Source organism: Cynocephalus volans, chromosome 2 (genome assembly GCF_027409185.1).
Source record: "Cynocephalus volans isolate mCynVol1 chromosome 2, mCynVol1.pri, whole genome shotgun sequence".
NCBI lineage: Eukaryota > Metazoa > Chordata > Mammalia > Dermoptera > Cynocephalidae > Cynocephalus > Cynocephalus volans.
In genome coordinates, this window is record NC_084461.1 from 100131529 (window position 1) to 100156648 (window position 25120).

Consider the following 25120-nt stretch of genomic DNA (forward strand, 5'->3'; position numbering starts at 1 on the left):
ATCTCATGCTTCTTCAAAGACATATCTAGTATTTCTATATGTGTACCTAAGCAAAGCTATTGATTGCAAACTGAATTTTATTTACAGGGAATTAGCTGTGTAATTTTAAGAGCGAGAGTCTTGGCTTTTAGAAACTTGCCATAGTGTCAGTTTTCATATAGATAAATCATCCCATACTTGGAAGAAGTTCTTATATCAAAGAGCAGGAATTGCTATCTGTCTTTTGAGGTGAGAATAGCTAAAGATATATTTATTTAGTTATATATGTTAATGGTTTAAGGCTTTAGCTTACTGCTTAAACCTGTTAGTAAGGTTACAAATTTTAATGCTGTGTTGAAAAATATTTTGAATTAGAATTTTACCTCTTTCCCATTAGTATTTTGGTCAAGAACAAATAGTATTTATTCTCATTTGTCAGTGTTAAAGAAGATATTTAATGAAAATGTGTTTGAGCAGAATTTTAAAATTTAAGTAGTAGAGATGCAAAGAGAATTCTCTAATATTGTACACTTGTTGTTTTTTAAAAAACAAAAACAACAATACCATCTTCAGGGGTGAAATCCATTTTTTTAATGTCCTTGATTTGGTATTCATTGGCTCTTGTAAATTTTTAATATCATATAAAAAAGACTTACCCTTCTGTATTATTTTTTTTCCTTCAGCATATCTATTTTACACAACCTCTTTTATCCTTCTTGACAACTGTGTCTACTTTTCAGTGTTGAATTTTGGCCACTTTCTGCTTCATATCTCGGAATGTGTCCCTTGGGTGTTTCTTACATCGGGGGATGAAGAACCAGCCCACTAGCTGTCGTTTTCACTGTCTCGTTTCATATGATACTGTGCACACAGATTGCTTCAGTGGCAGCTATTTAGAAATAATTTGTCCATCAAGAGTGCTTATTGCATTGTTTTACAACTGGCCACATAGGGGTAGAGGACATGTGTTTAGGACATAGTCCTTCAAGCCCATGAGCAGAACCATCCTGCTCAGAGACCACACTGAGCCCTCAGTGGGTGAGCATGGGCCCTGCAGCAGCAAGAGGTCTCCTCTGCACCATTGTGCTGGAGCTCCCGTGACCACAGCAAGACAATCAGTGTGATGGAGGCTGAGAACAAGGCTCATTGTCAAGACCCGAATTATGACATGTTGCTACAGGGGAACAGAATTCAGCAAGTGAAAAGGGTAGGATTGGGAGGCTGCTGGGGTGGAAGTGATGGGCTCAGATACCTATGTGATGTGTGCTCTAGCTGCACTACCAGGTTGAATGCGAATTTGTATTCATTTGTTCACATTTCCTCCCTCCTGGATTAGTATGAATGATGGCCTGTACGTTCACAGTGGGGTCCAAGCAGTTGATAATTTTTACTCTTTTTCTTAAACACAGTAGGGGAAATTGCAATGAAATGCTACAAATCTAGTCCTCTTTACCAAGAAGATAAGGAGAACTGTTTTTAAAATCATCTCATTGACTTTATTTTAAATCTGCCTAGCTCATCCTTCTGAGGAGCAGCCCTCCCTACCCAGTGCTCCCTGAGGCCCGTGCTGGGTGTGTTTACGTAACCAGTAACCAACCTATCCCTCTTTCAGCCTCCCCAGCCTTGTTTTCATTTGGGAATATTCCGGGGAACACTTGCTGTGTTTTTAGACTACCAGCCATGTCAGGATTCCTGCTCTGCCTCTGATCCTAAGGGACATGTTGAGGACACATGATGATCCCTAATACCCTTGGGTGCGTCACTGTCGTTGGAAGGTGGAAAAAGAGTAATAAGCATAACATTTTCCGGTCATGGTGGGTTGTATCTGTTACTTGTACTCATGTTTATGTTGAATGTTAAAATGTTGTGAAAAGCAGAAGAGCCACTGCCTGGAGGCAGTAAATGCCACCTGGCTTGGCCTGTCACTGTACCCCAGGTTGTGGGTAGCAACATAAAGTATCAGAGCACCAGAGGACAGTGTAGGAGAAGAGGCCGGATAGACACCTTCCATCTAGAGAGCCACATGTGCTTCTGGAAAGCAGCCCAGGAGGCAGTTAAGAACTTTGGCCCTGGATCCAAACAGATTTGAGTTAGAACTCAGCTTTCCTTTGTGTGACCGTGAGAAGAAAATTTTACCCACCTCAGCCTCATTTTCTTCATCTATAAAATGGAAATGATAATTGTACTTATCTCACTAGATTGTGTTGAGGATTCAGTGAGACTGTTTTTGAAGAACCTAGCATAATTGGCACATCATACATGCTCAGTAAATGTTAACTCCTTCCATTATTCTTCTTTACTCATTATTATTACTAAGTAAATGCTATAGCCCTAGTAGGGAAGGAGAGCCTAGAGTCTAGCAGGATCTCAAGGTGAGGAGATGGCGGGGTAATAATGTGCTGTGTGACATAAGGTAGCTGGACCAAGTTCTGGTAAGAGGGACACTGGGCAGAGAAGGCAAATACTTGATTAGTTAGAGAAGGGGTTGACAAACTGTAGTCCACTGGCCAAATCCACCCCCTGGACAAATCTGGCCTACGTCATTTTATAAGTATAGTTTTATTGGAATATAGCCATACCCATTGGTTGAGGTATTGTATATTGCTGCTTTTGTGCTATCGTGGCAGAGTTGAGTAGTTGCGACAGAGACCATAAGGCTGGCACAACAAAAGTATTTATTCTCTGATCCTATATAGAAAAAGTTTACCAACCTGAGTTAGATAACAGGATGGTCAACAAGGGCAAGGAAAAACATGCCCAGAAGTGTTTCTTCTGCCTTCGCATCAAAAGCTAGTTTTTGCTCTAATTTTTGCTCACTACGGTGTTTAGTGGGCAGAGGTTCAGGTAAAGGCATCCTTGGAAATGCAGATTTCTGTAGGTACAAGGCCTTCTGCTATGGCCAAGATCTCGGGCTTCCTTGTAGGAGCTTGCACTCCTAGATTGAGGTGAAATTGCATTTGAGTTAGATTTATATTGTCATGTAGGAGAGGGATGGCTGTAATAGAAACTTCTGGAGCCTGGAGGTTCATTCATTTCCAGGGAGGCCAGTGAGGAGAGAACAGTCTCATCTGATCCTCGGTGCTGCATAGTTTAGTCTTGGGAAAGCTGGGCATCTCAGGTTGTGATTTGTGTTTTATGACGCTGTGGGTTTGGCTTGATTGATCAGGAAGTGAGGCTAATTTGTTTTATATTTGCAAAAAAAGATTTTATAGTTGATTGTTCTCTAACTTTGTATTTTACCATAAAGTAATCACAAACGAAGGTAGGAAGCGGTAAAGAGTGTTCTTTCTTTCTTTCTTTTTTTTATCTTTTGGTCTGGAGTTCTAGCATAATGTATAATTTATTAATTTGCTCATTTCTGTTCCTTGTGATTAAAGCTATATTTAATGTAGATAATCTTCTCCACTCTCAGCTGCCTACTGGACAGCTCCCCTTGGAAGTCCCACAGGGCCCCCAATTCAGCATGTTCCAACCTTGTCATTCCCCTGGGCCTCATCCTTGCTGCTTGGCATTTGCTGTCATAGGGAAGGACACCACTCTCCACCAGGGCCCCAGGGAGGACTCCTGCCTCATTCTCCTCTCTCGCTCATCTCCCTACCCTCTGAGAATGGAGAATCACTGGGGCCTGTGGATACTTCCTCCTTAGTGTCCTGGCATTACCTCTGCTTTCTGCTCATGCCCTCAGTGCCTTTCTTCTGACTCCCAAACTGTGACTCCTCCCAGGTCCTCCTACAGTCTCTACTATATTTATATCTAGTGTTTATTTCACATTTGGATTTTTTAATATTCTATAGCATACTATATTTGTGGCAATAGAATATATAACCAAATAATATGTAATATGTGTAAAATATATATTTGTATATAAAATAAATTAAAATAATATATAGTCTCATGTGTAATTCATAAAATATACATTTTGGTATATATTTTATTATTTATATCATTTTATTTTTATAGGAGACTTAGTATTTCTGTTTAAACTCACTCAATTCTTTTAGCCTCAGCTATCTTAAGAAACAATATCCATGAAATTATGGGTGATGCCATAATTGCCTGTTTTCTAATACTCCATACAGTAAAACTGTAAATAAGCAACACACAGCCTAGACCCATCTCAGAGGGGAATGTAAAGCTCCCTTTGGGAATTTCTGTCTTGGCTGTTGCCCTGTCATTTTTACTGTGTGTTAACATGTGTTAATGTAGCCTCGCTGCTTCAGTTTGATGACTGTCTTCCTCCCCCTGCTTCTTGCTGGTGGTCCATCTTCCCCACTGCTATAAGAATGTCTGTCTCGAACGTAAACCTAATGCTGTCACAATGATTCTAAGGGGATTCTATGGCTCTCTGTGGTTTCAGGATGAAAATCAGAATGTGGATTTCTTGCAAGACCTCTCGTGATCTGGCCCCTGTCTATCAATTACTATCATCTCCATTTTTCTCCCCCCAATACACCACTTCTGCTTCAGAAAAACTGAATTACTTGCAGTTCCTGAAGGATATCATGCTATTCCTTGCCTTTTTGCTTGGACTGACTTTCCCCCTTTATTTTTCCAAATCCTGCTGGTATATCGAAATTTAACTCAAGAATCATCTCCCCCAGGAAGCCATCCTTGCCTGACCCCAGCACCCACTGTGATTTCACTGCCCTCTTTTCTTTTTTTCATTTTCTTTTCTTTTCCTCTTTTTCCCCCCTTTAGCATGTGCAGGTTAACACAGAGATAAAGAGCACCAAAGTGAAATGGAGCATGATTCAAACCCAGGTTTTTCTAACTTGTTACCAATGACTTCTGACAACCTATCAACAGCTCTGAGCTTTAGTTTCTCGTCTGTAAAATGGGGGTAGTAAGACCTATTTCATGAGGCTACTGTAAGGATTATACTGTACCTAGCCCAGTACTGGACATACAGTAACCACACAAACTGTGGCATTAGTATTGTCTTTATTGTATTTACCATCATCAATCATGACCACTGTGATACTTAGTTTCTTATATGTAACTAGGATGGGGCTTCATGGGCTTTCTGTTAGGATGGTATGATGGGTTTGGGGGCATCAGGGTGGGAGAGAGTGGTGAAGTGCCTGGTACAGCATGTGGCCTTTAGGGTCCCTAATGGAGGTCGTAATTACAACAGCATTTCTCAGACTCTGACTCTCACCTCCCCTGCCTGTTCCTGAGGGCTGGTGTCCTATTTGATCCTGCTGTACATTCCTGGGCTGAGCAGGCCTGAAGTGGATACCTCCAGGGTTCATGCATCTTGTTGCATAGTAGCCATCTAAACAGTCCCTGTCTTCATTGGTAAAGTGGTGAAAGCCATCCTGACTTCTCAGTTTACCAAAGTCTGGTTGAGGATGTGTGTAAAATAACCTATCTTAGAGGAGGTGGTATGGGAATCTAATATACTGATAATATACTATTAAGAGTTTACGTGCTTTTTCTTAGCATAAACTTTTTCTACTCTTTTGTATTTTTCTGCCATAATTACCATTTGACTAAAGAAATTTAGCTTTCAGAACTATTTGTTGGACAAAAAATATCCTGAATAGTAGAATTTTGGTTCTGCAATCCTTCCTCTCTAGGTTTCTCACCTGATTTACTGAGTTATGAGCCACAGATCCCTAATCGTTTAAGGTAAACTTGTCTTGTATAAGCTTAAATTTCCTTCCAACATTTCTTATAAGTTTTTTTTTTTTTCCCATCAAAGCATCATACCTTGGCTCTCGAAGAGCTGAAGGAAATCTGAATACTCTTGTTTTCTTTGATTAGAAACGTGGATACCAAAAAGAAAAAAAAAATCTATTTGTATTTCTGTTTGACTTTAAATTTTTTAGATATGAAAGTAAGTAGAAGTATAGTCAGATCTCATTGGTTGAAATTGTAGCAATGCTTTGTTCCTCTTCTTTACAGCTTTATCAAAAGAGACAGATACTGTAGTTGAGGTATAACATTTGGCTGTAAGAAATGGCAAAATGAATCTTCAGATGTAGTGGTGCTGTGCTTATGAAGCATTGATAATTTTAGGAGGGCAGTGAGAATCAAGGGGCTCTCACAGATGACGGATCAGCTTTGGGCATTTCTGCTGAGACAGAGACAGAGAGCTCCTCTTGGGTCTCCCTTCATTCCCTGCGAGATGATCACAGTGTCTCCTACCGTGGTTGTCCTCGTCTGCTTCTTGATCCTTACAAAATACCCTCTGACTTTTTCAGTGCGCCTCAAATTTCACCTCTCCTGTGAAGCCTTGTCTGATTATTTTAGATACTTTATTTCCTTCCTTTCCTGAGCAATATTTGTATTTGTTCCTGGTTCTGTATAATTGAGGGTTGGAGCCTCCTCAGGTTGTTTTCTGTGGATATACTTTACCTTCTTAAGGGCAGTTACATATCTTTTTCCTCCCGCAGCTGCAACACAAGCTGTACCACTGTATGCTGCCATTGATGCTGCTAAGCTAGGGGAGGGGAGGACAGGAGCTTGTCCTCATCTGTCACCCATATCCTTCTCCTGGCAGTGCCAGGACAGTGCTGGGCAATGGCGAGTAGGGGTTGGGTGGGTTTCCTCCCTATTGATGGCTCAGATTCCTTTGTAACCTGGAATAATGTGATCATGTTCACAGATCTAGACAATTGTAAGAGAATGACAGATTATCATTCCTATTAATAGATAATCCACAAGCTTAATGTTCTGTCTGGTATATAACATTTTCTGTATTTTAATCATGGTTCCGGAATAGGCTTTGAAAATGGTTGCACAGTGGTGTGACAACTTAGAAGACGCTGGCATACGTTTTGTTTTTGTTTACCATTATTACTGTCTACAGTGCAATCCTTGCCTTCCAAGGCTTTTAAAGGGGGTTTCCCAGCTTTTTAACTCATCTTAAATAAAGGTGACCATCCCTGGCATTCATAATCTCTAACTCCAAAGTCAGTGCCACCTGTAGTAGATATTCCCCAGCCTGAACCCCAGTTAGAATTGTTCGATGTATAGGTATCTTCGTGAGATTATTGTTCCTCTGGGGAAAACAGTAAATCTCTAGTCTTGTGTTTATTCACGAGGCATTTATGTTGTGTGAGCCCAAACAATTACATTATGAGGCTTGAGTAACTCTGCTTTGAGGCATTCGACATAGATGCGTCTTTCTCTGGATGTTAGAGACAGAAAAAGAAAGTTAATGGAGAAAAGCCACCTGGAACAGTATTTCTCTTCCTCTCAGGACTCAGTAGTTCTCTGGCCTTATGAGAAACCTTTATTGCCTTAGTTTATTTCTACAGCTTTCTACCACAAAACAAATGGATAGGTAGCACCTGCTGTCATAACTCTGGCTGTATGTCATTCCCTAGAAAGTGGTCACCCCAAGGATTAGCAGCTTGCTTCTGTTAAACCCATGTGATTGGACCTGTTCATGTTCAGAACTTCTCTCTTGGCTGTTTTGTTTAATATCATGTCCTACTTTATAAAATTGTTCGAGTGAACTTTTTGTCACGTGTGAACTTTCTTGAGTGTAGCAGATGTGGTTGATAGAACAAATAACTAGCTTAGAAAAGTATTTTCCAGTTTGCCCAGGTGTTAAGCTATTAGGTAACCCATCTTTGACCTTTAGGGGAAGAACTAAATTAGTTGGGTTTTGTGCAGTTATCCAATGGGTTCAGATAGGTTTTTCTTAATCTATAAGTCCCCTGTTTCTGAATTTGACCCTCCTGCCTACAGTGGGGTCTGTATGTGTAGACCATGTCTTTTCTTCATGTACTTTTGGTGATTTTTCTCTCATTCGTGTACTATTTGGTGATTCTCTCAAGTGTTAGATGTAGTGGCAAAGGTAATGATGAGATGAAAGTGATATTCCTCAAAGAATATGCTAAAAAATTGACTGAGGATAAATAGGGTCCTAGAAAAGAAGGTGAGGCAAAGGAAAGATATTGGAAGAATTAATAAGCCCCACTTAATGCTTTTAAGTGGATGCAGCATAGGGACAGAAGATTACCAAGATGACTAAAGTGAAAAATTCTTGTGCAATATAAGAGAGATCAGGATTTGTTAGCTTCATGCTTTATGGCTATTCTTTGGAAAAGTAAAATAGGTTATATGTATCAAAATAATCAGTATGTATCATGTTCCTGCTGGGAGCAAGCACTGTGCTAAGTACATTATACACATTGTCCCATTCATCTAAATTATAATTCTTATTCAGCTAGTGAGTAGCAAAGCTGAGAATCACATGAAGTCCTGTGACTTCAAATGTTCATTTCTTCTCATTTGCTTACTGTTAGTTATGCTTTTATATGGAATGTACAAGAAAAGTCAGACCATTTTCCACATCAGTTATAACCATAAAATAAGTAACCACCTCTTGAAAATTTATGATGTTCAAACATTTGGTTTATTTTACTATAGATGAGGGAGATAGTTTCCTCTGAATTTTACATTGTTACCTTCAATTCACCCCAGTTGATTCAAGGATGCTGTGGTAGAACAATCTTTATCTATAATTAATCGTTTTATAAAATATGTCTTATTTAGTCTTTTTCATCTATCTCTAGGGATTGTTCAGAAAGAGCCACAGTGATGGGATAGAGGCCAATACTCAATTATCCATGAAAGTGAAGTAGAAATGGGAAAGAACACTGACGACTGTACTAAAATCTGAGTGTTGTCTGAGTCTGTGCCATAACCGTGCTCTGCTCTGAGATTTCCATCTTAACCCTCTAAGTCAGGTTCAATGACTTTTTCTTTGACATACTTCTCTAGTGTAGCCACATACCCAACCAAACGAAGTGGCAGGTGTCCAGGAGAAGATCTCTAATAGTCTCTATAATAATAGTAGATGTGTTATTCTAGTTGTGTACGGCCAGTAAGTTTCCTCCCATCAATTGATTGTAACTGTTTGGAGCACAGTATTGAGAATGATTCTTTAGACTACAGAAGGACTAGAAAGGACCTGATCGATTAATCATGTCTGCCACGACTATAAGAGGGAGAAGGGAATGGTAGCCTGTGTGACACATATTTGCCATTCCTTTTCTGCCATTTTAAATACAGTTGTGCATCACTTAAAGATGGGATACATTCTGAGAAATGTGTGGTTAGGTGATTTCCTCATTGTGCAAATATCATCGATCATCATTGTGCAAACATCGTTGTGCAAACACAAACCTAGATGGTATAGCCTACTACACACCTCCAACTCAATTATAATTTTAAGGGACCACAGTGTTCGTGGTCAGTCGTTGACCAAAACATCATTATGTGGTTACATGACTCTGTATAATTTATGTCTGCTTCTCTGTGTAAATAAATTTTGAATTCTTAAGTTAAAAAGTTACTAAGTTTCAAAAATAATCATTAAGGTAATGGTCTTCCTTGTTTTTTCTACAAGCACAGATCTGTCCCTGTCTTAGAAAGTTTATTTTAATAAACATGGAATAAATTTGGTGTGGTAAAATGTTCTATCTTTCAATATTAAAGGAATGTAGAAGTGTTACCTCATTTTGTTTTTGTTGAAATAGGTGGATCTGAAGATTTAATAAACCGTCAGGCCATCAGTGTTCTCTCCTTCCTGTGTCTACTTCCTTCCTTCATTTCTTTCCATCTTTGTTTTTACTTTCCTTCCTTTTTTCTCTCCCTTTTATTCTTTCTCCCTCCCTTTCTCCCTTCATAATGTTGAACAAAAGTTAGTCCCCAGTCACTGAAACGTTAAGTTTTTTCATTGTACTGTTGCATATTTGAAATTTACAAATACATATTCAACTTGATATACATAACTAACATCAACCATGGGGATCAGCTTTGATGACTGCAGCTTTGAATACTGCGGAAGAAAAGCTAAAGTCCCTCTCATGGCCTCATCTCTCTCCTCTCATTTCATCTCTCTCCTTCCTTCAGCCTCATTGTTTATTGACAGCGTGCAAGCCACACACACACACGCACACGCACACACATACACAGTACTGGAACCACCTTCACCTGTTTGGAGAGTCAAAGCCAAACCTGCGCCATTAGTTCAACTTTCTGCGCCCTTGTACGGGTTATACCTTTTACGTGGAATGTACTACTTTCATCCATCTGCCTTTGCACAGCCCCACAGGCTGACCCTATTGTCCTTCTTTGTTAGTATCCTGTAATAATACTAATACTAATATAATGTATAATAAAAGATGATAATGATGCACATCAGTAATATTTGTTTAGTGCTTTCTAGCTAAGGGCTGTACCTGTGTTATCTTGTAAATCATGTTACTACTTAACGGAGTATGTATTACTGTCTCATTGAGAAAGGTGAACTATAGAGAGGTTAAGTGACTTACCTAAAATTACACTGCTTGAGAGTGGTTTGGACCTTTACAAACAGAATTTTCATTTATGGTTTACACAGATTTTTCTTCCCTGCATTATGAGCTCCTTGATGTCCTGGCCTGTTTTATTGATTTCTGTGTCTCCACTAGGGGCTGGCATGTGATATGGGTTCAAGATGATTGTTCAATTTGGTTCAAGTCTTACTTATGATAGACTTATCCAGTCTTTCTATCACCTCTCCAAACTTTGGAGTATAGAACTATGTGGTAAACTGGTTTTCTTTTTTCTTTAACTTCCTCTTAGATTTTTGTATATTGTTTGCCAATTTAAAAATCATGTATCCTTAAATCACAGTTTTTTGGCAGTGGCCTTAGGTTTGAATTTAACATCTTCAAAAGAAATATGAAGTTTAAAAATTTCTGCCATCTGAAAGATTGAGCCAAGATTTGTTTCCCTCATTCTTAAGCTGTGTGTTTCTAATATAAACACCTATGGGATGTAAGGAGAGGCAAGTGATGCTGTGTGTAAATTAAAGGAGCAGTTAACTAAAATGTCAGCAAATATGTTCTCTCTGCCTCTTGGAATTCTTTTGCCGGTGTATGGGTTCCAGTCTCTATTGACCACTGCTGATTTATCAACAAGGTTGGTAGTTATTGTTTTTGATAGAGAACCCTCCTTAAAAAGTATGTAGCTTTTTACTTTCTACCTTCCGTACTTTCTACATCCCACCTTTAGAATGCAGTACTTTTATCTTAGGCCAATTGGTGATCATGGAATACTTCTTGGATATGTGTCTTTCCTAGCAGCATTAGGGTAGAAAACTGGAGAATAATGTGTGTTCTAGAGAAAACCAAACTTCACTGTGGCCACTCTGATGATTTCTTCTTTAATGGAGCACTTAGAAAAGATATTTTTCTGAATTTGAAGTCAAAGAATACAAATTGATGATAATCCTTGTTAAAAATCACCAATGCCAGCCCTGACCGACTGGTCTTACTCTATGGGTATTCAGAGCTAGTCCCCATGATTTGTATTTGATTAAAGGCACAACTAGTTGTGACAGACTTGCCATTTAATGTCTGTTTTGTTGTGTTCTTTTAAACTCAGGGAAGTAGTATTAATATAACAATATGTGGCAGCCATTAAATAGTGAAGTAGAATGTTTTAAAAAATAAGTTTTTGGAATTAAACTCTAAGGTCCAATTTAGCACATTTTTGCTTAACCGTGGCTGTAATCAAACTGGGTGTAACATGCTTCATAATGTTCAATTTTAATTAACTTTGAGGACTTAGCTTAAAAAATAAAAATAAAAACAGCTAAAAAATGTTCTTTGTGGTTTGTTCTTAGACTTTTGGTCTCTTGTATCACATGCTTCTGGGAAATGTTCCCAGTTGACAAGACTCTGAGCAGTTGAACTTGAAGAATCATTCTGGTGACTTTCTTCTTTCACAGCTTCTTCACTGGTTTCAGCTCCAACAGAGCTTTTTTGTTGTACATGAGAAAGAAAAGAAGAAAGCCCATGGCTGTGAGGGAGACTCTGAGACTAGACTCCCTAACATTTCAGAAGTGTTTATTCTCAGAGGCTCTGTAGCTTTTTGCCCATTAGCAGTTGAGGTTTTTTGTTTCTTTTGCCCCCAGATTTTATTTATCATAGGAGAAGAAAAGCAATACAGCTAAAGTTGAAATATCCTTCATTTTCTTCCAAGTCGCGTTATCCTCTTTCCGTCTGTAGAGGCAACTGCCATTCAGAAATTTGTGTGTCTCCTTCCAGTCCATATTTATATATGTTCACTAAATATAATTGTACTTATAAACAGTACATAGTATTTACATTCTTTCTATTTTACATAGATGCTATGTGGTTCCTGTTATTTTACAGCTTTCTTTTTCTTCATTCAACATTATGTTTTGGATGTATAGCTTACTTAGTTCATTTACATTTTTTATGGCTACTGTTATTTTTATTCCTGTTTCCAACATTATTTTGAGTTCATAATGTTTTTTCACTACTTCTATCTTTTTCCTTTTTTCCTTATTTTGAGTGATGTGAAGTTTTTTTAAGTTGATTTCTTTTTCTAGTGTTTTAAATGTTATGCAAATTATATCCCCTTTTTAAATCATTACTTTAAATTTAAATTACTCTTAGACGTGTGTGTGTGTGTGTGTGTGTGTGTGTGTGTGTGTTCGCGTAATTACACACACACACACTTTTAACAGTGTTTGAAGTTGATCAGAACTTCTTTCATCCAATATAATGACCCTGAGAGGCCTTCATTCTGGTCTCCCTCCTTTCATCTGTGTCATTGATTTTCAGTATTTTATTTATACCTTGATTTTTTTCAAATTTCTCCAAACTTAGTCATTATGATTACATTGAGGATTACAATTATTTACAGTCAATTTTTATATAAACTTCCTAGGATGTTTACTTGTTTCTGTGTTCATTCAGCTCCTTCCTTCTGGTTTCTGTTTCTTTTTTGTACAGTATAGTCTTTAGCGTCACTTCTGTTCTTACTCTGTGTGTATGCCTGAAAATGTCTTACCACCCTGAAAGATAGTTTATCTCTATATAGACTTCTAGGATGACCATTTTCTTTTAAAACTTTGAAGACTACAATCGTTTCACATAAATTTTTATTTTAACAACCTGAATGAATGGAAATATTTCTAAAATTGAAACATAGGCATAGCAATTTTACACATCCCTGCCTTCAAAAAGAGGATTGTTAAATCTCATAGAGGTCAGCACTCTTATTTGGAACATGAGATTTGGCATTGTGTGGTGATACAGTGATGTCTTTTGGTGGTTAATGTATGTGATCTTGTTTGGTCTTTCATTAAATGAGTTAAGACTGTTCTATTTTTCAAGACCTTGTGTCTGCTTTTTATTTATTTATTTATTTATTTATTTATTTGTGTGTGTGTGTGTGTGTGTGTGTGTGTGTGTGTGTATGTGTGTTGTCTCTGTCAGTACTTTCTGCTTTAACTGATTTACTGAATATAATAACTCTCTTCCTTCAACCGGCTGTTTCCTTCCCCATTACATATTATTTTTTTCTCCTTTGCTAAAAGCTAGGGTCCTAAAAACCAAACTGGTCAAGAATATGTGTGTTCATTTGATGTTGACATTGGCATTATCTCTGTGTTCTTCCAAAAATTGTTTTACAACTGGCTAAGTATCTGATAAGTGCCAGTATACTTATTATGGACACAGATGCTGAAGCCAGATTGCTTGGGTTCCTATCTCAGCCCCATATTTCAGTACCATATAACTCTGGCCAGTTCCTTAATCTCTGAGCTTCAGTTTCCTCATCTCTAAAATGGGAATAATAACAGTGGACACATTCTTGACTTATTCTGTGCTTTCTATGAATCAATACACATAATGGGCTAGAGCAGTGCCTGGCCCTGTTAACATGTGGTAAGTTAAGCACCCTTTAAAACAGCTTTCAAGTTTCATCTCAAATACTGTGTGGAAAGTGAGGTTCCCTGCAACTGAAATTAAAAAATATTTTCAGGATGAAGACTGTTTAACTTGGAGAGAGCCTAAACTAGGACGTAGTCTATTTCTGTTACCTCAGGGCATTTAATGTTATGTACAAGTTTATTTAAATATTTGCTCTTGCCAGGGAAGCAAGAGGTCATCTAAGATCATCAAGGAGTAAAGATGTGACATTGTAGAAATCATAATGTAAATTAGTGGGTAAGCCACCTAAGATCATCAAGGAGTAAAGATGTGACATTGTAGAAATCATAATGTAAATTAGTGGATAAGCCACCTAAGATCATCAGGGAGTAAAGATGTGACATTGTAGAAATCATAATGTAAATTAGTGGGTAAGTGCTTATTTGCTTTATAAATATTTGACTTGCCTCCACCTTTTCAGTACAGCCTGATGTCACCATCAAATGATGTGAATGCTAGAAGACCTGAACTTTAGCTTCAAGTTTTTCAGTAACTGACGTTGTGACCATGACCAAATTCTTTCAATTGCCTGTGCCTTAATTGGACTCATATAAGGGCAAATGAGATAATAAATGTGAACTGGCTTTTAGGCAGCTCTTTAAGTGCTTAAAATAACTAAGGTGATAAGAATACATTTTAGCTGTGTAGCAATATTACTCTAATGCTTCAAATGAAAATATAGTTTTTATCATTTTGGATTTAACTTTTAATCAAATGAGTTGGTTCTTATTTAATCATTTCATGGCCTTAGGACTTACCAGGTTTATTTTATTTTTGATATTTTCCCCCATCTACTTCCAAAAATGATTTGAAGATACTTACCAACTCTTATAAATAATAAAAATAAGCATGTTAGTGAAAAATTAGTGAGAAACTGATCATGGAGGAATTTCGAGTTTCTAATTTCCTCTAATCTTGGTTTTTATCCTTTCCATTAGCTACGATCAGTAATGCTGTTCTCTGCATCCAGACCTTCTTATTCCACCTATAGTTGGTTAGAATTGCATTTATTGGAAATGAACTATTGACACAGTACTGAAGTGCACTGTTATGAAAGAAACTAACATTTGTTGAGCACTATCTCATTCAATCCTCTTTCAGTCCTATGGGAGAGAGATTTCAACTATGCCTCCTTAAATGATGAATCTGAGGCTCAGAAAATTAAAATAATTTTTCAGAGGTCACAGAGCTAATCAGTCATGCATGTTAGAATCAAACCCAGGTCTACTTGGCTCTAGACTCTAGAGTGCAGACTCCTAAGCCATACATCCTAGTTTTTTCTGTGGTATCAGCTGTGTGGAGGGAAACAAAAGGGGAGAAATGATTATTCTGTCTTTTTGGGTAAGTTCAAAAGTAACTTTTAGAGATAAGTTGCATAAATTTGAAAGCAATGTGAGAATAATTACCCAATAGTACATCAACATATGTAAGTTATCTGAGTGGAACCATAGAAGGTGTGGGCCTAATTTCAAGAAACCACGTGAAAGATTTTAATTAGGTCTGAAGAACAACAGAATATGGATTTATAATAACCTAACTTCTCACTGGATCCCAGTGGATAATTCTAGTATTTTGGTCTGTAGGTAAAGCTCTTGACTAAGTCAGAAGAAGGTAATTTCAGAAACTTACTGTTTTAAGAAATGACAAGAATTCTTTTTTCAAAAGTAGGTACAGTTTCTAGAGCTCCTTCCAATACTGACTTTGTTCTAATTTGTCTTTTCTTACCAACTTCCTTTCCTCCTCTTCCTTGGCTAATTTCTCCATTTTTGTATTACAAGTTATGATTTAATTCATGTACTTTCCCCTCTTGAGGATCCATGGAGTACTATTACTCATTAATGGGGTCACTTTTCCTAGGGTCAACAAAGTGAGTGTTGCCTCATAATAATGATATAAGGTTCATATTATTTTTATTATTTTCTAGATGAACAAACAGAGTTAGAGAGATTAAGTATATTGCCCCAAACCATTCAACTACTAAGTGGTCAAGCCAGAAATTAAATCCAAGCTTCTCTGGCTCTAAATTGTATGTGTGTTTCCTGTGACTCACACTACCAGATATTTAAAAGGCATAAACAAAAGCAACCCACCCAAAAATAACTCCATCACTAAAAGATTATTGTACTTTAAATTCCAATATTTCAGGTGCATTCCTTTTGAATTGTTGGCTGCTCTTTCCATAAAGAGTTTAAGTTATAAGTATACTTTTATAGATCTTTACATAGCACTTTCATATATGTTATATTAAATGTAGGCATACTTTCAGCTGCTCAAATAACAAAATTCAACTGACAGTGACTTAAACAAATAGGGTAGGTGGCTGCTGGCTCAGAAGCTTAAGATGTCAAGGCTGGCATTGCTGTGATTCTTTTGGCCTTTTTCTCATGGTCACAAGCTGGCTGCTGCAGTTACAGGCATCACCTCTATGTTGGGCTGGAGGAAGGGAAGGAAGAGGGCTATGTCAGCGAGGTCTGTCCTTTTTATCCAAAAAAGCAAACATTCTACTAAGCCCTCCAGCAACCTTTTGCTTATGCCTTCAGGTCAGAACTGCATCACTTGGCTATACATAGCTGCAAAGGAATCTGTGAAAGTAGATATTTCTGTAGTGAAGATGGGCAAGAGAGAAGGACGGGAATGATATTGGGCTAGCTACTTCATGGTATTGCCCACAACCTATGTGTGTATATATCATCATTACAACTACTTTAAGAGACAGTAAAGAACACTATCTCCATTTTACAGATGATGGAAATAAGGTCAGCAAAGTTTAAAGGACTTCTCAAGGTCATATAACAAGTTAGCAGCATATCTAGGATCTGAGCTTTGGTTCCTGCATCCCAGCAAGTTTTTTCTCCATGCTGTTCTCCCAGGGAGGAGTTGGCAGTTCAGTGATAAACACTTTACCGTGTTAGTTTTCAAATCTTCCTCCTTGGATGCCGAACGATTTCAGAGCAGGAGTGCACACGTCTGCTGGAATGCGTATGAGGCCCCAAAAGCGAAGGATGGCTGCAGTATGGATGATAGGGGATGACAAACTTCAGCTTGCTGGGTTCTTCTGAGTTTCACTCAGGACTGGCGAATTCTGAACATAGCCTTTTTGTTCTTTTCCTCCTGCAGTTCTAGGCTGAGGGTTTTTGAAGAAATCTCAGTGAGGTCACTGCGAAGTTTTCTCTCCCTGTCTGTCAGCTGACTTAGTCTGTGACTGACCATTGTGGTTAACTTCCTTGTTGACTGAGTCCTGGCACTGCCTTAATGAAAAAGAAACCTCATTATTTGGCTTGCCTCTATAGTATTCTCCCCCACCCCCAACTCTATTTCATCTGAAAGCTAATTTCGAAGAAAAGGGACTATTTTTGGATGAACACACTTCAATGCATTTTTGTTTGGGGCCATTATCCCCAAAACATCCTAAAGCTGAACTTGGATGTTCATATGAATTATATGAAGATAGGCAGCCACTGTAGAAGGGAGAGATAGGCACCATGTGCTAGTGTGTGATGTCACCTCTTCCGACCCTTCCTCTGTATTTCCTGAGCATCTTCACTATTCTGTTATGGCACTTTTCACAGGCAAACATTCAAATATTAATTTAAATATAAATCATTCATTTATATTACTCTGTCTCTCCAAATACTGAGAGGCTTTTTAATCTTTGTATTTACAGAACCTTACAAATAGAAGTATTCAATAACTGAATTAAAAAGAAAAGAGATAGGTTTTATTGAATATTTGGTTTAAAGATTAACCAAGAAATCTTATTTATGTTTGTTCATGCTGTTGAAAGCAGTTATGTAATGTAATGGTTCAAGGTTTTGCCTTAGTAAGCAGAATATTTTAGGTATCAGTTCACTTCAATGTGTTAGGTTCTGCACACTGTCATTTGGAACGTCAGTTATTACTTTCTCGTTTTGCAGTTTTGCACAGGTAGACTATTTGTCGGGATGTGTTTGAATGTCTAATGACCTCATTCATTCTCATTCTACCTTCCTCTCTTTTTTAACAACATTTTTCCTAGTTTTTATTATATTTAACTTATATTTATTTATTCACATGGTTCTAAAATAAGAAGTAGTAAAGATTATATAATAGTCTCCCTTCCATTTCTGGTCCCCAGCCACTATCAATTCACCTCCCCTAAGTGACAATTATCATTAATTTCTGCACTATCCTTTCAGAGATCTTTTACACACATACAAATACAGATATACATTCTCTTCTTTAACAAAGCTGCACAAATAATAGCATATAATGTTTTTTTGACTCAGTACTTACTAGACTCTCTCTTTAATAGTATATAACAAGTTTCCTCATGTTTTTTCAGTGGCATATTATTTCATTTTTTGGACATCCATGATTTGTTTAACCCATTTCTTCATTAGATTATTTAGGTTATTTTCAGTCATTTGCTAATATACAGGCAATGTTATAACAAATAATCATATACCTTCACTATTTATCATACATGCAAATATATAGATATGACAAATTTCATTCTAAGGAAATGGAATTCATGGTCAAATAACATGTGAATACTATTTTCTCGTACTTTCATTAGTAAAGAATGTTACAAAGCATTTACATCTTTTTTCAATCTGACAGGTCAAAAAATGGTATCTCATTTTCCTCTTATGACTGAGGTTGAGCATCATTTTTTGCAAAGGTTGAAGAGCCATTGTTATTTTCTTTTTCATGACCTTGATGTTTTTATCCTTCATTCATTCTTCTGTTGTGCTGCTTATCTCTTAAGAATGTGTCGGAACTTCTATATAGTAGGGAAATTAGTTCTTTATGATAGGAGTTGTGAACATTTTCTCTATGTTTTGATGTTTGTCTTTTTACTTTTTTTGTGGTTTTGTCCAAGTGCAGAAAACAAAAGTATAATGTATTCAAATGTATCAGAGTTTTCCTTTAAGGCTCTGGGGTTTGTATCAGAGCTGGAAGGCCTTCCTTTCTCTGAGATTATAAAATAATTCTTAGGTGATTTATTTTAATATGTTAGTAGTTTCATTTTTGTATCTAGATCTTTCATATACTTGGAGTTTTTCCTTGTTTATTGAGTACAAGACATGGGTTCAACTTTATTTTTTGCCAGATGGCTGCATAGTTGTTGCCAAATCATTTTTCAATAAACTGTATTTTTCCCAACGATTGAGAATCTACCTTTATAATATTATTAAATTCCTAGTATATTGGGTCTATTTTGAACTTTCTGTTCTGTTCTATAGGCCTTTCAGCTATTTTATATGCCAATATCACATGGTTTTAATTATTAATTTGTTTTAAAATCTATCGTGGCTGCTTCTTCCTTGTTATTCTTCTTTTTCAGAATTTTTCTGGCTATTCTTCTTATACTTTCTTAAAAAACACATGACTACAGTTATTTTATTCAGTGTGTATTTTTTAAGCCCTACTTTTGTGCTGAGAAGTGCTCTGGATTATTTTCTAGAAAAGAAACCCAAGATCTGTAAGACACTGTCCCAGACCACAAGAATCTGCACCCTCATTGAGGAAGAAAAACACTTACAGAAGGTGGATAGGGCTTCTGCAGCTGAGCTTCTTCCAGAGCCAGCAGGTGACCTGATCATGCATCAGGTCCCTCCTGCTGAACTCCAGACCCTCTTCCACTGACGACTCTCAATGCCAATTAATCTTAGACAATGAGCTTGTAGGCATATTTTGTTTTGATTATCTGAAGCAAATAGAGAACAGTTGGAGTAGAATGTTAAAGCTTGTTGTGGAGTCTCCTCTAAGAGCCTATTCTGTGTTATGCCTGTAAGTTATTCTAGACCTCTGGTGAAGACTGTTAACCACAGGTCTAGAATTAAAGTAGAATAAACTGTTGTGCTTTCACCCTAAAATCTTTCTTCTCTTAAAAACATCATAATAAAAAATGAATATAGAGATGTTTTAATATCAGTCCTTCTGATTATTTTAATTCCCCAACAAGTGAGCTTAAAACAGATCATATATATACGGGTACTTCAAAAAGTTTGTGGAAAAATAGAATTAGAAGATAATATGAATCTTTCCATGAACTTTCTGAAGTACCCCTGTATTATAATAATTATATGGACTGTTAAGAGACTGTTTCTCCAGTGGATTTTTAATATTTGACATTGAGTGAGTTGTTGAATGACTGTGATGTTTAGAATATTTTCATTTTCTGTATAGAATATTGAGTGCATTAACATACTTCTAAGCCTAGTAAATACTATTTTACAGTTCACAATTAACAGCTTTCACCCTTGACTTCTAGGACAACTGCTTCATAGGCTGCTACATTTCAAGTCCACTCATGGCTTGACCAACTGTGTCCATGTTTGAGTTCCTTAGGACTTGGCCTTGAGTACTGTCCTGTTCTCTTCACTTTCTCTAATTTTTCCTTCGATCTCATAAAATCTACCTACGTACTGAGGACTCCCAAATTTATTTCAGTAGTCCATATTTCTCCTCTGAATGACTTGCACATCTTACTACCTACTTGGCATCTATACTTAGATGTCAGTGGCCAAAATAGAATCTTATTTCTTACCGACCCTGATCCCCTGGGCCCACTGTACTCAGGAAATGGCAGCCCTGTCCACTGTTTTTCAGGGTAGAAACTTCATAGACATCTATGAGACTTCTCTTTCTTTTATTGCTGCCACATTCAGCCCATCAGAAGTTCTAGCAAGATCTCCAAACTTTATGCCCAATGCACCCAGTGTCTTCATTTCCTTGACAACCTCCTGGTCAATGTCATGGGGATACTACAGCCAGTCAAATTCAATAGAGCTTTCTAACTTGTATCCTTCTGTTCACACTTGCCTCTCTTCCTTCTGGTTTCCCCATATCAGTGAGTACAATCCTTTTAAGCTATAAATTAGTTCATGGCACTCCTCTGCTTAAAACCACCTTTCACTAGGTTCCCACACACTTGTAATGAAATCCAGTCTTTATAACATGGCCAGCATGACCCTGTACATCTGATCCCAATTCATCTCTTCACACTCATCTCCTTGCATTCTGCCCTTGATCATTAAGTTTCAGCCACTCTGTTTTCTCCATTTCCTTAATGGTGATCATAAAGTTTTAGTCACTCAAGTTTTCTCTATTTCCTTAACTGTGCTAAGCTTTTATAAAGCCCAGGGTCTTTACATGTGTTATTTCCTCTGCTAGAATGTTCTTCCTTTGGCTGTTTAGATAACTGATTCTTCTCTTTATCTAGGTGTTGCCTTAAATGGTACTTCTCAGAGGTCTTCCCTGATGACCACATCTGCTGTCATCTCTAATTTATTGTTCTCTGTTTCATGTCATGTTGGTTTCCTTCATAGCAGTGTCCGAAGACATAATGACTTTATTAAATTGCTTACAGTCTGCTTTCTTGACTTTGTCTTTCTTTAGTAGTGAAAATTAGTTTCAATGAGCAGATCCTCTGTCTGCTCTGTATGGCTAGTACGTAGCACAGTGCTTGGTTATAGTTTTCACTACACTAGATATTTATTAAATAAATGAGCAAACAAATAAGCAACATAGAGAGTGGGGATTATGTGGAGAGTATAAGAAAATATTTCTTCCTCAACTTTAGCACTAAAATATATTCTATGATAAAACAAAACTAAAAATAAAATCATTTCAGGTGGTAAGACCTCTGATAGTAAAAAGCAACTGTGTAATAGAAAATATTTTCTGGGGAAGTTACCAAAGAAGAAAGTTATTTGGACTTCCTTTGGAATTGCAAAATTTTGCTGTTACAATGTATTATTATCTAGTAGGATGTATTCTTTACAAATTTGGAAAAGTCACAGATTTAACTTGCATTATACATTAGTATTCTCATCTTCTGTGAGCATATTTAATTAACTTTAGGACCTTTCCAGTGATTTAGGGTAGTCATTAGTAATGAGAAGTAACAAGGCAGTTTATTTAACAAACATTTATTATTATTTGCTAGGTAGATGTGGTTCCTATCTTCGAGGAGCCTCACAGACAAGTAGGGGTGATAGTCATAAAGAAATCCTCCTCATCTTCTGTGGCAGCATCAATAAGAGGCACACATAAGGATCATGATGGAACAAAGGAGGGAGTTTTCAGATCTAGATGGGAGCATGGACTATATCCTAAAGCAGGTGATGGTGAGTTTGGTCTTGAGGGAATAAGAATTTGCTAGACACGGACTTTCATGGCTGTCAGGCAGAATGTACAAAGACGCAGAAGCATGATTAAGGTAGTGTGTTCTGGAATCTGCAGCCACAGGGAAATGAGGCAGTGAGGTTGGAGAGGTAGACAAAACCAGATTGCAGAATGCCTTATGTTGTGGATATAAATTAGATATTTACCCAGCAGGCAGTGTAGAGGTCTTTATCTTGACAGTAATGGGATTATATAATTCACATTTTAAAGAGGTCATTAGAGGATGAAGGGTAGTCCCTAATAGGGGGAATCTGGTAATGAAGAGTGAAGAATGAGATTGCCCAGGAAGGTAGAGTGAGAGAAGAGCCAGAGATGGACCTCGGTAGAGAGGGGAACACTAAGAAGGAGGAAGAGACTGTGATCCTGAGATCCCAGTGGCAGCAGATGAAAAAAGCAACATGTCACAGAAACCAAGGGAAGAGATCTTTTTTAGGAAGAAAGGAAAGACTGGTCAAGAAAATAAAAATTAAGATGGAAGGATTGCATTGCATAATTAAGATGTCTTTAGTGACCTTAGCAAGAGAAATGTTGGTGGGATGATGGAGGCAAAATCCACCTGAGTTGTTTGGGGATGAAGGAGAAATGAGAAAATGAACATAACCCAGGGCAGACGTGCAGCCAGCCATGGTTCTCGTTTGTTTTTGTTTTTTAGTTTTCAGTAAATGGTAGAGATTTGACCTTGATTGTATACTCTGCTGAGAGGGAAGAGGTACAGGAACTGGGCTCTCGATGCCCACGTTGCTTTAGACGTGTGAAGCAAAAGGGAAGGGACATAAGGAAGGAAGGGTGCAGATGGAGGTAAGGTTGTAGGTAAAGTATGAAAGAGAGGGTATTTTCTTTGATATTGGGAGGAAAGTATGTGTCAAGAGAGGGGAACAAAGGTGGCCCTCAAGCAGAAAGATGATGCCCTGGCCAGGCCCACCAGAAGTCTAGGCGAGGCTGCTGAGAATGGCAGTGAGATTATGGCTGAAGGATTTGACTCGATAGAAAGATCCAGACTCACTGGAGAAATGAGCAGAGGGGGCTACGGGAAGGGGCCAGAAAAAAAGGGAGTAGAGTGAGGCTAGAGAAGCAAGTGCATCATGAGCAATGAAGAGGGCCAATCCTGGAAAGGTAACGACTGCTCGTAAGCAGTTTCTCAGAATCATACATGTAAATGCACATTTTGTTACCAATTACTGGGAAGAAGGTACTTATCTTACATGTAATACTACTGTTGCCCAGAATGGTGAGGGGAACGTCCCTCCTGGAACTGTGCTTAGAATCTGTCAGGCAGCTTTTGACTATTTGGAGTCTTGGAGATTCTTAGCTCTTTTGGAAATAGATTTGATTTTTGCAAACTGCCAAGTCATTCAAAGCCAAGTTTGGTGGAGAAAGTAGACAAGTTAGCTGGATAATACCATTTTTGGTAGAAATGGAAATGTGGGTTTAAGTAACAGTACGATTTTTCTTATGTGGCTTGTAAAAGGCCCTGATAGTAATTTGCAAAGAGAGCAATGACATCGTCTTTGGAATGTATATGGCTTCTCAAAACAAAGTTTTTTGAGGAACACATTCTTTTGGATGTAAATGTCTTAAAAGATTTTGAGGTCATATTCCTTTAAAGTTATACAGTACTCAGAAAATACTGATATAAAGTATTGAAGGCTTCCACCATTATATCTATAAAATCTTTTGTGTCTTCATTATTGAAATCCTTTTATGCCAAGGTGATGTTGAAAGTTGAACGAGAATATTTTTATGACCAACTTGGCCTGCTTTATTTATGATCTATTTCTTTACTTATAAACTGGGAAATAGAATTTGTCCAACACTTTGAGGTACCTAAATGAAAAGTTATGATAAAGGCTTACCTAAAGAGATTATGTTGTCATAACTTAATTTGTCAAAATTTTGATATGTTTGTGATTAGAGATTCTGGTGGTTCTCCATCTCCTTGAGGTACTAGAAAGAAGTGGCAGTTTTTGTCCTCAAATTCCTGTCTTTGCAAAATAACACTGATGATGGTGACCAGATTGAATAATATAATGGGAAGTAGCTATGAACTACAGAATAATTTGCCAAGAATGGGGATTTGTAACTACCTACAAGGTGGCAAAATTACTTTCCTGACTCTAGAAGAGCGGTGTTCACAGAATTCAACCATATGGAAAACCTGCTCTGCCAAGCTGTTTGCAGTTCCCTTATATGAAAATGCACGGTTCTTGTTTGAGTTGCTTTCATCTCATGCTTTCTACTTAAGTTGGTTCCTTAGTAAAAGGCAGTGAACATGCCCTCTTTCTCAGTGCGGGAGCACTATTGGCATTCCGGGCAGACAGCTCTTCCTAGCACTTGTGACTCCCAGCCTTGCAGCAAGGTTGGCACCCCTGGCTTCCTGGCCTTAAATGCCAGTAGCCCTCACAAGTCCAAGTCCTTGTGGCGGTCAGAAAAGCCACCACACATTTCCAAATGACCTCTAGTTGTTAATAGACTGCCAGGCCCTGTTGGGCTTGTTTATAAAAAGCCAGGGAAGAGAGATGACATTCTTTTCTGTCTCTTTCACTCTTATTTTATTTTTTATTTATTTATTTTTTGCTCTCTTTCTTTTTTTTTCTTTCTTTCCTTTGTTTCCTTTGAGTGTGGTATGAAGAATGACAGAAATAGGAAAAAGGAATCTTCATTAAAGAAAGACTGAAAACAAATTAATAATCCAAGGGAAGGCTATGGGAGAATAGAAGAAAACAGAAAGTAGAGTAGTAGTGGGTAAGCTGGAAGAAATGTTTCTGCCACATTTGTCTGTGGTTTCTTGTGATTTTTTTTCTGAAGACAAGAATAAGATTTCCTATAAGAATGCTTATGTGTTGTCACATTTAGGGGTATAACTGATAGCAGAGGCACCCTAAATAAATTTCACTAAGAATATAGTTAAAATTGTGTAAGGGTTTAAATCCAGACTCTTGAAGAAGAGAACAACTTGTTATAAGGCAAGTCTGTTTTGACTTTATCTGAGAGGATGAGAAGGTTTTATTACTGACAGGCCCAAACCTTTTGTTTTAAAGTGATATATGATCGTCCAGGAACATGGACTCCAAAATAATTTTAGCTCTTGTATAGAAAATTTTTTTATTTTAATTTTCACAAAATGAAGTTCTCATTTTGTACCAATATCCTTTTCTAAAAATAGTGTACCTGGCTAGCATTTAAAAGTTATAACTTTTAGCTTGCCATGATTGCTAAAA

General features: G+C 37.5%; 1 protein-coding gene across 2 annotated transcripts in view; it reads left to right on the top strand.

Annotated features, from left to right (window-relative positions):
* KCNN2 (potassium calcium-activated channel subfamily N member 2) overlaps positions 1-25120 on the top strand; it is a 142876-nt gene that overhangs the window by 15989 nt on the left and 101767 nt on the right. The gene's annotated exons all lie outside the window — the stretch shown is intronic.